The sequence below is a fragment of the Orcinus orca genome, chromosome 14 (assembly GCF_937001465.1).
Source record: "Orcinus orca chromosome 14, mOrcOrc1.1, whole genome shotgun sequence".
Taxonomy (NCBI): domain Eukaryota; kingdom Metazoa; phylum Chordata; class Mammalia; order Artiodactyla; family Delphinidae; genus Orcinus; species Orcinus orca.
The window spans coordinates 26,794,774-26,809,247 of record NC_064572.1 but is presented as its reverse complement, the minus strand read 5'-3'; the positions used below and the strand labels follow the sequence as shown (position 1 = coordinate 26,809,247).

The 14,474-nt window shown below is 37.0% G+C and overlaps 1 protein-coding gene across 10 annotated transcripts in view; it reads left to right on the top strand.

Moving 5' to 3' along the window:
- Positions 1–14,474, top strand: part of HERC4 (HECT and RLD domain containing E3 ubiquitin protein ligase 4) — a 233,937-nt gene that overhangs the window by 108,463 nt on the left and 111,000 nt on the right. The window lies entirely within an intron of this gene.

Here is a 14,474-nt window from a genome sequence, read left to right as displayed (position 1 = left end):
AGCAAAGGAACAAAAACTTACTGTGGTAACACACAGTCTTCTTTCCTCTGTTATATATCATATTCTCTATCCCTTTGTTGTCTAATGCTGTGCTGTGCTACTATCCAAGGTCCATAGTAACTGCCAGGCACAACTGATTTGGTGGCTAACATTGGAACTTGGGTTAATTATGTTGTATCAAGTCTGCCATGTATCTCTCTGTAGGATGCATTGGTTTGGTGAATGCTTTATAAAACCATTAACCTACAGAGAAGCAATGATAGTAGTAGATGCCTAATCTGAACAGTCTAACAAATAGAGGCTTCTTTAAATGATTTGGAACCAATGATTTTCTCTTTGTGTTTGGTATGTTAGTGTTTTTTTCTGATTGGAAGTGAGCCACATATGTTCCTTGAAAGAACAGGAGTATGGAAAGTTTCACAGTTCGAGCAGTTACTAAGGATTCTTGTTACAGATGATAGCCAAGATGGTCTAGGTTCTATCACCTTAGTATAAGTACAGTCGTCTCTCAGAATCCGTGGAGGATTGGTTTCAGGAGCCTCGAAGATACCAAAATCCGTGGATGCTCAAGTCCCTTATATAAAATGGCATAGTATTTGCATATAACCTACACATATATTTTAAATCATTTCTAGATTACTTATAATACCTAATACAATGTAAATAGCTATAAATACAATGTAAATGATATGTAAATAGCTGCTGGCATGGGAAATTCAAGCTTTGCTTTTTGGAAATCTGGAATTTTTTTTTTTCCCCAAATACAGTTGACCTTTGAACAACATGGGTGTTAGGGGTGCTGATCCCCCATGCAAGTGAAAGGCTCCATACTGCTATCTCTACCTTAAGAACAAAGGGATTGAAAGTGACTCACCCAAGGGCAAGAAGCTGAAACAGTTTGGATAGAATCAGAACTCAAACCCTAGCTTTATTATTCCACATTTTGTGATCTCTGAGCATAAACTTTTCCCTTACACAAAGATCTGTAAAATGAAAATACAGGCTTTATATTTATTGAAGTAAACCGATGTATAAGTAGATCCTTGCAGTTCAAACCCATCTTGTTCAAGGGTCAGCTGTACTTTCCATCCACGTGTTGGTTGAATGCTGAGATGCGGAACTCACGGATAAGGAGGGCCGACTGTATTCTTTGGGTTTCATGTCCCCGATATGTCACGAGTGTAGCACTGTTGTTAAAGCTTATTTCTCACAAACCCCATGTATTTTTTTTCCCCGGTACGCGGGCCTCTCATTGTTGTGGCCTCTCCTATTGCGGAGCACAGGCTCCGGACGCGCAGGCTCAGCGGCCATGGCTCACGGGCCTAGCCGCTCCGCGGCATGTGGGATCTTCCCAGACCGGGGCATGAACCTGTGTCCCCTGCATCGGCAGGCGGACTCTCAACCACTGCGCCACCAGGGAAGCTCCCCCATTATTTTTAAAATCGCTTTGAAGAAATAAATCAAGTCTCACTTCATAGATGTTAAGTTTTCCTAGGCTGTAAGGCATATCATGTACTTGGGATACATATTAAAACTAATAGAGAAAATGTATTCAGCCATTGTTATAGGGTTTCTTTGGACTAGGATTGTGTTAAGTGAGTAGAAAAGTGGGAAACATTAATAAAGGATCCGTATTAAAAAGCTCATGGTTTATCTTATTTCAGCTTCTATGGGTTTTTTTTTTCCCTATGCTGATGGAACTTAAAAGGCAATAATTATTTTTATATCTTAATGAATTGTTGTGATTCCTTTACATGCTAGAAAAATCTGTGCTGTGTACAGTTGTATTACTGGAGTTAATTTTGTTAAAAGGGAAATTTCTTGAATTTTGGTGGCTTTCTTTAAACCATAATATTTTATTTATTTACCTGGAATTACTCTTTTTTCTTCAGTTCTAGTATGGCAGAATTTTATTTTAGCTTTTCTTGGCCATAAGGAAAACATTCTATAATTCTTTAGTAATGTGTTTTTCATTTTAAAATACCTTATTTCTTTATTAATGTCTAAGTTTAGTTTCATTTTATTCCTTTGCTGGGTGTCATACTATTCTGAAATAACACATTTTTAGTTTTTCATAGTTTTATTACATATTCTTTTTTAAAAACTTATTTATTTATTTTTAGTTTTGGCTGCGTTGGGTCTTCGTTTCTGCATGCGGGCTTTCTCTAGCTGCGGTGAGTGGGGGGGCTACTCTTCGTTGCAGTGCACGGGCTTCTCGTTGTGGTGGCTTCTCTTGCTGTGGAGCACGGGCTCTAGGCACATGGGCTTCAGTAGTTGTGGCTTGGGGGCTCTAGAGCACAGGCTCAGTACTTGTGGCACACGGGCTTAGTTGCTCCACGGCATGTGAGATCTTCCCAGACCAGGGCTTGAACCCGTGTCCCCTGTGTTGGCAGGTGGATTCTTAACCACTGCGCCACCAGGGAAGTCCCTTATTACATATTCTTGGGAGGGGAATCAGGAAATATAGGGAAAATAAAAATCAACCATAATGCCATCATGCACAGATAAATACTGCCATCATTTGACAGTTTTTCTATACTCATATATGTTTCCGATTATGGACTGGGAATATGTTTTTCTTTCTCAACTTTTTTTTCAGTAATAATTAAATAAAACTTTAGTAAATATTTCCCCATGGTTTTAAAATACTGTTTAGGGATATTTTAATGATTATTTAACCTTTCATCATTTTTTTAAAAATGTATTTATTTTATTTATATTTGCTGCGTTGGATCTTCGTTGCTGCACCTGGGCTTTCTCTAGTTGCAGCGAGCGGGGGCTGCTCTTCGTTGTGGTGCGCGGGCTTCTCATTGCAGTGGCTTCTCTTGTTGTGGAGCACGGGCTCTAGGCGGGCAGGCTTCAGTAGTTGTGGCGTGTGGGCTCTATAGAGTGCAGGCTCAGTAGTTGTGGCTCGTGGGCTCTAGAGCACTGGCTCAGTAGTTGTGGCACATGGGCTTTGTTGCTCTGCGACATGTGGGATCTTCCTGGACCAGGGCTCGAACCTGTGTCCCCTGCATTGGCAGGCAGATTCTTAACCACTGCACCACCAGGGAAGTCCCCAAGGAAACAAAGGTTTTGAAGTCACAAGATGCAGTCACATAGAAGTTCTTGATTTCACTAATAGCTGAAATAATTGTAACTATAAGTTGTATATGTGCTGGCATGTAGGCAAGAGCCCCTGGGAAATGTGCCCTGTGAGAGAATGATGTTGCTTCTGTGAAAGAGAAATGAAAGTGAGGAAGGAATAGGGTAAGGCTAAAAGAGACCCTAAGGACCCTTAGGAGTTTCTGAAGACAATTGGAGGAAAGTTTAGGTGCTTTACCTATAAGTTCTAGAATGTAAAAAATAAAACAAACTAGTGAAGACAACAAAAAAGAAACAGACTCAGAGATACAGAGCACAAACTAGTGGTTACAGGTGAGGAGAGGGAAGGAAGGAGGGGCAAAATAGGGGTAGGGAATTAAGAGGCACTACTCTGTATAAAATAAATAAGCTACAAAGATATATTGCGCAGCACAGGGAATATAGCCAATATTTTATAACTATAAATGGAGTATAATCTTTAAAAATTGTGAATCACTATGTTGTACACTTGAAACTTAGATAATACTGTAAATCAACTATACCTCAATTAAAAAACAAAACGTAGTGGAAACAAGATTCAATTAGATGTCAACAGTCAAAGCAAAGGCAGCGTTTACAATAGCAAGAAAAAGACAAAATGACTTAGTCATAACCTAAGAAATGTGTGAGACATAATATGAAGAAGACTTGAAAGCACGTATGAGGGATAGAAAAAACTTGAAAAATTGAAACCACATTTGTGGATGGGAATACTCAACCTACATAGACCTGTCAGTTTCTCTAAAATTAATATCAGTTTAATATGATCCTAATAAAAATAGCAAGTGTTTTTTCTTCCCCCCCCCCCAGGAACTTGAGAAATGGATTCTCTAGTTCATATGGAAAAAGTAAACCAATGTAGCCAGGAAAACTCTGAAAAACAAGAGCGAAATATATATATATATATATATATATATATATATATATATAAAAATATATAGTAACATTTTAATTTTAAAGCCTTGGTAGTTAAAACTGCCCCACAAATAGACATATTAAATAAAATAGAATAGAAAGCCCAGACATAAACTAATCAACGGAGAAAAAAATTCAAGTGAGGGATAGTCAATAAATGATCTTGGTATAAGTAGAAGCATCATCTAGGGAATAAAAAAGTTGGATTAATACCTCACGCCATGTATGTATTGGATAAATTTTAAATGAATCACATATTTAAATGTAAAGGTTACAATGATAAATGTGCTCAAAGAAAACATGGACTAATTTTTTAAAAATTATTTTGGAGTCAGGAAATCCTTTCTGAATTGTGAAAAGATAAAGTAAACTGCATGGAAGTAAAAATAATTTTGCTATGTAGAAGTCACTGTAAAAGTCAAAAGACAAATAGGAAATATTTATGAATTTTAATATTTATATTGAAATCAAAATGCAAGTCTCCGAGATATAAAGCACTCCTAGAAATTGATGAGATAAGAAGACGACAGTAGCAAAATGGGCAAAGGATAGGAAGAGGCACTTCACAGAAAAGGAAGTACAAATGACTTTTAAACAGTGAATACTCTTCAGCCTCATTCATATTAAGAGAAATGCAGAAGACTATGTGTATGACTGGGGTACCATCTCTATAGTGAGGCTGTCAGTAAATAAGTGTTCATAGGTTGTTAGTGTAAATTGATAAACCCTTATGAGGGTTATTTTGCCAGCATATATCAGAATTACAAATGCACAAACCCTTTCTCCAAGAAGTCCAAGAGTATAGCCCTTGATTTGATAGCTATGTTTGTACATATACAAAATGAGTGTTGCTGCAACATTGTTTATAATAGCAAATATTAGAAACAATCTTATGACAGTCTGTTGGGAACTGGTCAAATAATTCAGTCAGTGTAATGCTATATAGTTATGAAGAGAATGAAGGAGTTTTTTGCATACTAATATAGAAAGAGCTCTAAGATAAATTAAGTAAAAAGAGCAAGGTGTAGAACATTGTGTATAAAGCTGTATTTTGGATTAAAAAAAGACAAATATACATTTGTATTCACTTATAGATATATTAAGAAAAACCCTGGAAGAATATATCCAACTAATAATGGATATATTTATTCTTGGTGCAGAGGTAAGATAAGGGGTGAGAACTAGACTGGTAGAAGACATGGATGATAGACTCAGATTTTTCCGTACATGTATTTAAAAAAAATGTAGATATATTATCTGTTATTTTTTTTAAAATAAAAGGGTAGGCTCTGGAATTAGAGTGGTTGGATACAATCCTGGCTCTTTCACTTCTTAACTATGTTATCTTGGTCACATAGCTTAGTCTCTGTGTTAAGTATTCGCTTCTGTAAAATTAGGATAATCATGCCAAGGGTGGTTGTAAGGGATTAAGTGAGATATCACATGAAGTGCAAAGAACAATGCCTAGCATGTGGTAAGTGCTCAATAAATGTTTTCTAAAAAGAAAAAAGCCATTAATGTTAGTGTGAGAATGTAATTTTAGGTAAGCCTTACACTGAAGTGGCTATATGCTGTTTCTGTATGTTCCTTGAGATAGACAACACGTATCCTTTCATTTACAACTGAAATTCAGGCATTTATTCAACAGAGGATGTCTACTTTGTCCTAGACGTTGTGCTAACCATGAAAGTACTTATGTTTAGTCTTCAGTTACCTTGTTGGAGCTCATATTCAAAAATTATACCAAAATTTCCCAAAAATGTATGTTTGTTTTGTTTAGAGGTAATGTTAGAGCAAGATATAAAATAAATTCAATTCCTTTACTGTTAGACTAAAGATACAGTAATAACAGAAAAAACATAGATGCCTTTTTCTTGTGAGAAGCACATAAACGATAGGAGTTAGATTCATCGTTTATTTTCAAAAGTTTATTTACTGAAGAGTACTAATTAGAACATTTCTTGGTCCATTCAGGCTGCTACAACAAAATTACTATAGTCTGGGTGGTTTAAACAACAACCCTGTATTTCTCTCGGGTTTTTTTTTTTTTTTTCTCTCGGTTTTTGAGGCTGGGGAATCCAAGATCAAGGTGCTAGCAGATTTGTTACCTAGTGAGAACTTGCTTCTTGGTTCTTAGATGGCCATCTTTTCATTATGTCCTTATATGGTAGAAGGGTGAGGGAGCTGTCTAAGAAAGGGCACTAATCATGAGGGCTTCACCCTTATGACCTAATTACCTCCTAAAGCCCTACCTCCTAATACTATAACATTGGGGGCTAGAATTTCAGCATATGAATTTGGGGGAGGGGGGTGACACAAACATACAGTCTATAACAGAAGGTATAGTTTGTGTACTGATATTTTGAGGAACAGACACTTAAATTCTGCTTATTCATACTTTTAAACCTGCCCCTCCCAAAGTGATAAGCTGACCTTTAAATTTAAATTTTTAAATTTGTAAACTGTTCTAAGAATGTACATGTTGGATATGTTGGATATGGTATGGTAAAGTCATTGTGGCCATAAAGGGAAGAGAGAATGAGGCTTGGAAGTTCATTATGCTCACTGGTTCCAGAGAGAGGAGGTCACTGCATGCCACACAGAGCTGCAGGGGAAGATACCAGGGTAGTCAGGAGGCAGAAAACAAGAGCTCAGGGGAGATTTTAAGGTTGTAGCCTTATTGAGGTTTTCCTGGGAAAGGCAAACTAGGCAGAATAAACAGATTAGGATTGGCTAGTTTGATTAATTCCTCCAGGCTTTGGTCTATAGGGTTGGTTTCTTGTTTCCTGATACCTGGCCCTGGGATGATTTAAGGTAAGGGAGATAAGGGTTTGGTGTGTGAGAGTTAGATAAGGAGATAGTTGGTGGAATGAACTCTGGATTGGTCAATTTGCATATGAAAGGCAGGAGTTGATAGGCAAGTTGTTATCTTTAGGAATTAGCTAGTCCTGGGAGGCGCCGACTCTTCTGGTGTCTATAATCCCCTCCCCCCACCATTCCTATGTCAGCATCAAGAATATAGAAAGTAAGAATATAGTTAATTGTCTCTGTGATGAATGAATGCCAAATATACCAAAATGTATCTAAGAAAACACAGAACAAAAATTCTGGCAGTATATTCTGAGGGTTCATTCTTGCTAGTCTTAAAAAGAAATTGAAGTAAAGCAGTTATTTGATTGATAGTATATTTATGTTGGAGTCTTTATATTTCAATTTTACTTCTCCTTTCCTCTTCAAAGCAGTTAATTTCAGCAGTTCCTAGCCATAAAGAAAGGACTCTCCTGAAGAAAAAATAATGTAAAGCCCTAAGTATTTATACAGTTTTAAGTATGTTTTGAAAATAGATTATTAAAACATAACCTTGTTGTTTAAGTATTATTAACAAAAGGACAACAGTTCAATCAGTAGGGAAATGTTTATATCTTAGTGCCTTTATCTGTGAAGTAGGGATGATGGTATACCTGTCTCATGATGTTTATGAGGATTAAATGAGATTAAACAAAGGGCTTAGCACAGTGCCAGGCACATAATCGTCTTGTTTATGTTACCTGTATACCTGTATGTAGGTAAGAATGCATAAAAGGGGTATGAGCTTGTAAACATATCCGTTATAAAGAATTTTTTAATCTAGTTACATCTCCATATGAACATTATTATGGGCTGTCAACCAAGACATGTAAGTTACTGTATGTTAAGTTTTGATTTTATCAAAGAACTTATTAAAATGTTTTCATGACTATGAGTTGTACCATTCCAAATTCTTATTGGTAATTATTGGTAATAATTTTAGAGAATAAGCATTTTCATTAAATATTTTATGTTTTAGTTTTACTTAATTCTTAATTTTTTAGAATATATTTTATGATGATCATTATATGATCATATTAGACATCCTTTAAAAAGTGTCAGTAAACAATAATTTTACTTTAGGAATAGGGAAATAGCATGCTGCCTTGAGTGAAGTAGCCATTTGGTTATTTGTTATCTCTATCACAAAATTAGCAATATGATTATTTAAAGTAAAAAAAAAGCATTCTGAATTATTTATTGGTGTTACTCACTAATCCCAAGTGACTAATGTCTTCATCTTTTAAAAATTCAGCATCGTAAAATGTGTCAACTACACATTCACTTGTTCAATTAAACAATTAAAGAACCATAAAAGAAGAAAAAAACACTTGTAGATAATCAGTGTTGACAATTTAGTATTTATTTTTCCAGCCTTTTCTCTGCATATATATTGGGGCTGTATGTGACATATTTTTATACAAGAATGGAGTTACACAGTACCTTTTTAATTTCACAGTATAGCATCTTGTGAACATTAAATTTCTAGAGATGGATATAAGTGAACTTTGCATTGCTCTAGTTGGAGTTTTGAGTTATTCAGAGAGAAGGGAAGAGGAAAATCTATATTTACAGCAACTAGTGAGGCATAGTAGGCAGAGGATTCTGGCTGAATTAAACATTTACTAAGTACTTGATACGGAGCTGCTTTTTTTTGTGGCTGCGTTGGGTCTTTGTTGCTGCGCGCAGACTTTCTGTAGTTGCTTGAGTGGGGGCTTCTCTTAGTTGCTGTATATGAGCTTCTCATTGCAGTGGCTTCTCTTGTCGCAGAGCACGGGCTCTAGGCATGCAGGCTTCAGTAGTTGTGGCACACGGGCTCAGTAGTTGTGGTATGCGGGCTCTAGAGTGCAGGCTCAGTAGTTGTGGCGCATGGGCTTAGTTGCTCCACGGCATGTGGGATCTTCCCGGACCAGGGCTGGAACCCGTGTCACCTGCACGGGCAGGTGGATGCTTAACCACTGTGCCACCAGGGAAGTCCCTGAAATGGAGCTTCTTAAAATTAGCTTTTCACAAAGTATATTCCTTCTGACCTCCAGTTTTGTAATTGTTATTAACATGACTGTGCTTGTTGCTATTCATAACTATATATTTTTTTAGACCCTGATAACTTGAGAATAAAATATCAACAAAGATTTTTGTTCTCTGTGTAAAACACTGACAGTTGTTCAAACTGTTGAAGTTTTTTCTTTTTTAATTAAACATACATGTAGAACTTCATTAAGCTCATATACCACATTAAGAGTTAAGATTTTCTTTTTTTAAATGTAGATTTTATTTATTTATTTTTGGCTGCGTTGGTTCTTCGTTGCTGCACGCAGGCTTTCTTTAGTTGCGTCGAGCTGGGGCTACTCTTCGTTGGGTGCGCGGGCTTCTCATTGCAGTGGCTTCTCTTGTTGCGGAGCACGGGCTCTAGGCGCGTGGGCTTCGGTGGTTGTGGCTCATGGGCTCTAGAGCGCAGGCTCAGTAGTGCACGGGCTTAGTTGCTCCGCAGCACAATGGGATCTTCCCGGACCAGGACTCGAACCCGTGTCCCATGCATTGGCAGGCAGATTCTCAACCACTGCGCCACCAGGGAAGCCCAGAATTGCATTTTTAAAAACTCTAAATTTTTCTTTGCTCATGGAAATACTGCTAGGTATCATAAATGGGTTTTCAAACCAATCTTTAAAACACATTATACCTAAGTGTAATACTCTATCAATAATTATATTTAACTGAGCTTTGTAACATTTTCTGTAGAAAAATTCATTGGAGTTTTACATTTGGGTGTCAGAAATTATCTTCACGTATCACTTATCCTGGCTTGTTTAGCTCTCTTGCTTTATTGGTTCCAGAAAGCTTAAGATAGATATTTGTGAGCAGCATTTAACTTAACTGTGTATCACATTTGAAATATAAATAATACTTGACTATAGCCATTGTTTCCTAGAGAAGAAAATTAATTAGACCAGGTTAGTTATTTCCCTAGTATTTTGATTTGGAGAAACAAAGGACATTTGTTCCTGTGGGGTTTGGGGTCAGTTATAATTTGGGGACTTACTATATCTTAAAAAAAAAAAATTCTTTTTTTCCCTGATTACCAAAATAGTACATTTTTATAACTTTTTAAAAGTTACAGAAATATATGATTTGAAAAGTGGAAGCCACTTTTTCCCTACATCCTAAAGATGACTACTACTGTTTCTTTATATTTTCATATCTTTTATACCTGTATTAAAATATGTAATCCTGTACACACATACATAAAGTTCTGTGGTTCTCTTTTTCATTTAACGTATTTTTGTCTTTTCATGTTATACTGTATAGACATTCATTTTAATAGAAGCACCGATTTCTATTACATGGATATTCCATAATTTATTTACCTACCTGTTACTGGAAGTCACGTTATTTCCTGTTGTTATTGTTGTTTCCCAAAAGGAAAGTTTCTGGGTCAGAGGACATGCATGTTTAGAATTGTAATACGCATTGCCAACTTGGCTCTTGCTCTCTAAAAAGCTTTTTTTTTTTTTTGAGCTTGTATTTTTTTTTTTTTTTTTTTTTTTTTTGCGGTACACGGGCCTCTCACTGTTGTGGCCTCTCCCGTTGCGGAGCACAGGCTCCGGACGCGCAGGCTCAGCGGCCATGGCTCACGGGCCCAGCCGCTCCGCGGCATGTGGGAACTTCCCGGACCAGGGCACGAACCCGTGTCCACTGTATTGGCAGGTGGACTCTCAACCACTGCACCACCAGGGAAGCCCTGAGCTTGTATTTTAAAGATTGTTTAGAGAAATGTGTCTTTTGCCAATTTTGTGTAAATTTTTTTTGCCATTTAAAAAGTTGTTTGGTACGGAAATAATGTAATTCGAACTAGAAACTTCTAAATTTCAAAATCAAGTTTATCTGTGATTGAATTATTCAGAATAAGTTATTTCTGTGGATCACCTTTAAAACAAAGATGGTAGTACTTGGGTAACTTGACAGGAATGTTTTGAACCCAAAAATATTTATTTAAGTGTATTTGTTTGCTAGGGCTGCCATAACAAAGTACCACAGACTGGGTGGCTTAAGTAACAGAAATGTATTGTTTCACAGTTCTGGAGGCTAGAAACCCAACATCAGGGTGTCCTCAGCATTGGTTCGTTCTAAAGATTATGAAGGAAGGATCCATTCCAGGCCTCTCTCCTAGCTTCTGGTGGTTTGCAAGCAGTCGTTCACATGCATTCTCTTTGTGTGCTTGTCTGTGATGATGTTTCCTCTTTTATTGGGACACAAGTCAAATTAAGGGCCTACCCTGCTCCATATGACCTCATCTTAACTAATTATATCCTTGATGGCCATTTTTCAAATAAGGTCACATTCTGGGGTACTGGGGATTAGGACTTTCAGCATATCAATTTGGGGGTAACCCAATTTATCCCATAATAACAAGGTTTTGAGATCTGTAGATGAAAGAGGATACAGAGTAATGATAATGTTTATATTTTCCTTCAAATAGCTGTTTTAGAATTTCGAATAAGATGCAACTTTTAAGAGATGCTAGTTGTGAATATGTTACTAATGGTGTGTCTGTAGTATTACCTTTATACCCAAAACACACATTTTTTTTTTTTTTTTACTGTTTACAAGGTTCTCAGAGCATGTTGTTACTGGTGATTATATCTTATTATCAGGTTAAAACCCGTTTAGCAAAAGACTTAATAGACCATCTTGTATATTTTGTGATTGGTTGTCTAGGAAGAAGTGTTTATGTGTACTGTTATTATTGATAAATCAGTCTGGGTCATAGTCAGTCAATACTCACAGAGCTTTTCATGGTCATTCCTAGACATGCACACATGCAGGGCTGCAAAATACATGAGTCTCCCGATGTGTAGATTCCCAGCTGAGGTTCAACAAAGCACTGCTTTGCCTTCCTGTTATAATATGTCCTTTTTGTGATATATTTAATGCCACACTTTTTGCATTTTTATACTTTTTGTTGGTGATTTCACTGTTTAAAATGGCCCCCAAGCATATTGCTGAGGTGCTGTCTAGTGTTCCTTAGCACAAGAAGGCTATGATGTGTCAAAGAAAAAAATCCATTGAGGCATGAGTTTACAGTGCTGTTGGCTCTGAATTCAATGTTAATGAATCAACAATATAATTAAGATGTCTTTAAATGGAAACGCACATAACACAAGGTTATGAATTGATCAGTTGATGAAATGTTGTGATTAGAGGCTTGTAGCAACCTAATCTTGTATTTTCCCTAGGGGCAGTCATTCGGTATTTGCTAAATAGGTATTTGTGGTGACTTTATGGAACATAACTACTGGGAATAACAAGAATTGATGTATTCCCAACTAGACTAAAATAAAAAGACTAAAAATTATAAGTGGAACAGTGATGGGGTTTCCTAGAAGGGTGGTGCGGTGGTGAAATAAATCATCATATTTAGCATTCTTTTCTTCATACATTGTGCAGAGTTTTGCATTATCTTTCAAGGAAGTGTGAAAGAAGTTTGGAGTCACTGTTTTTGTAGTTTTTATTTTTCTCTTTGTACCTTTCATTAACCACAGTTGAGAATGAAAAAAAAATTTTTTTCTGTCCATAATGGCAAAGAGAAGAAAACTGACAGAGGAACATGTTCATAATTATGAGACATATCAGAAGGTGAATGTAGATACACCGCTGTATGGATATGGTGAAATTGATCATGTAAGTGAACTCTTAAAGAATGAGTCTGGAGATGATATTCTACATGAATTTTCACAAACTCAGGAATTGGTGAACATATTTGTTAGATCCCAAAGGAAATAGGTTGTTCTTATTCAGTTACTTATTCAGATGGAAGGATTTTATCATGTAACATTTTACAAGAACCTGGACCTATTCTGTGTTGCTAAAAGGATGTGCAACTGTATTCTTTCTTTTATGATGTTTCTGCAGCAAAATTTATTTGATGCAGTTTGTTAGTGAACAAATGCTGAAGTCAGAGGTGGATACAAAGGTAATTGGAGGAAATAAATGATGTAGAAATGAAAACCGTCATTAGGTTGAACATCTTTTTTTTTTTTTTTTTTTTTTGCGGTACGCGGGCCTCTCACTGTTGTGGCCTCTCCCGTTGCGGAGCACAGGCTCTGGACGCGCAGGCTCAGCGGCCATGGCTCACGGGCCTAGCGGCTCACGGGCCTAGCCGCTCCGCGGCATGTGGGATCTTCCCAGACCAGGGCACGAACCCGTGTCCCCTGCATCGGCAGGCGGACTCTCAACCACTGTGCCACCAGGGAAAGCCCTAGGTTGAACATTTTAATTGGTTTTTACAAATCTAAAAATGACAACATTTTGTGTTTATGGAGCAAAGAAGATGGCCTTTTTCTCCTTAATAAAACGATGCACCATCAGTTTTCAAAAATACTGCATTTTAACAGTACAACTGTAAGAAGAACCAGAAGTAATGATGAGCTAGGGCTTATTAGATTTGTATTTGGAATATATCTGCTGTCAGTATTTACAAGATGGATATGTTATATCTATCTAGTTCTTTATCTTTTCTGTTTTTGCTCCTGTCTCTGAAAAATGTATTTTTTTCCTGCCTTTTTCAAGAAAGTCTCCTCCACTTAAGTTTTTTTTTGCTTTTTTGTGCCTCCACAAACTAAATGTTCCTTTTTTCTTTCCTTGAAGAGAAATATTGTGAACCATAAATACTGATATGAACAGTGTTACTTTTCTCAGACTTTTTATATGAACGTTTTGAAGCATAAAGAAAAGTAGAAAGAATAGCACAATGACCAACAGTTAACATTTTACCACGTGTTTTTATCTGTACGTATTTGTATTTTTTTAAAAAAGTACCTTATTCTGAATTACAGTCAACTGTAAGGATCATGTGCTGTTATTAAACTTTTTCCAACAAGTTTAGCATCATACGCTCATAATTCTAACATCTTCTTGTAGCTCCCATTTATCAGAGGAATCAATTGTTTTTGGTTTTTTTTAGGAATTTTTTCTTTTTCTAAAAATTTATTTATTTTTGGCTGCATTGTGTCTTCATTGCGGCGCGCAGGCTTTCTCTAGTTGCAGCAAGCGGGGGGCTACTCTTTGTTGCAGTGCGCGGGCCTCTCATTGCGATGGCTTCTCTTTGTTGCAGAGCACGGGCTCTAGGCGTGTAGGGCCTCAGTAGATGTGGCGTGCGGGCTCAGTAGTTGTGGCTCACGGGCTCTAGAGTGCAGGCTCAGTGGTTGTGGCGCATGGGTTTAGTTGCCCCGCGGCATGTGAGGTCTTCCTGGACCAGGGATCGAACCCGTGTCCCCTGCATTGGCAGGTGGATTCTTTTTTTTTTTTTTTTTTTTTTTGGGCAGGTGGATTCTTAACCACTGCACCACCAGGGAAGCCCCTCAGTTGTTTTTTCATGGGCTTTCTTGACAAGTTTTTCTTTTGTTTTCTGTCCTTTTCCATATATATCGATACTCAACCTAAATTAAAGTGAATTTAATCCCTCTTACCCCTCCCTTTTCTGTGTTTGTTGGCCTTGAAAGGCAAATGTAGCTTCGTGATTAAAACTTTGAGTTAGCATAATACCTGGTACATAGTAAACACTCAACAAATCCTAGCTGTTAGGTTTGGTA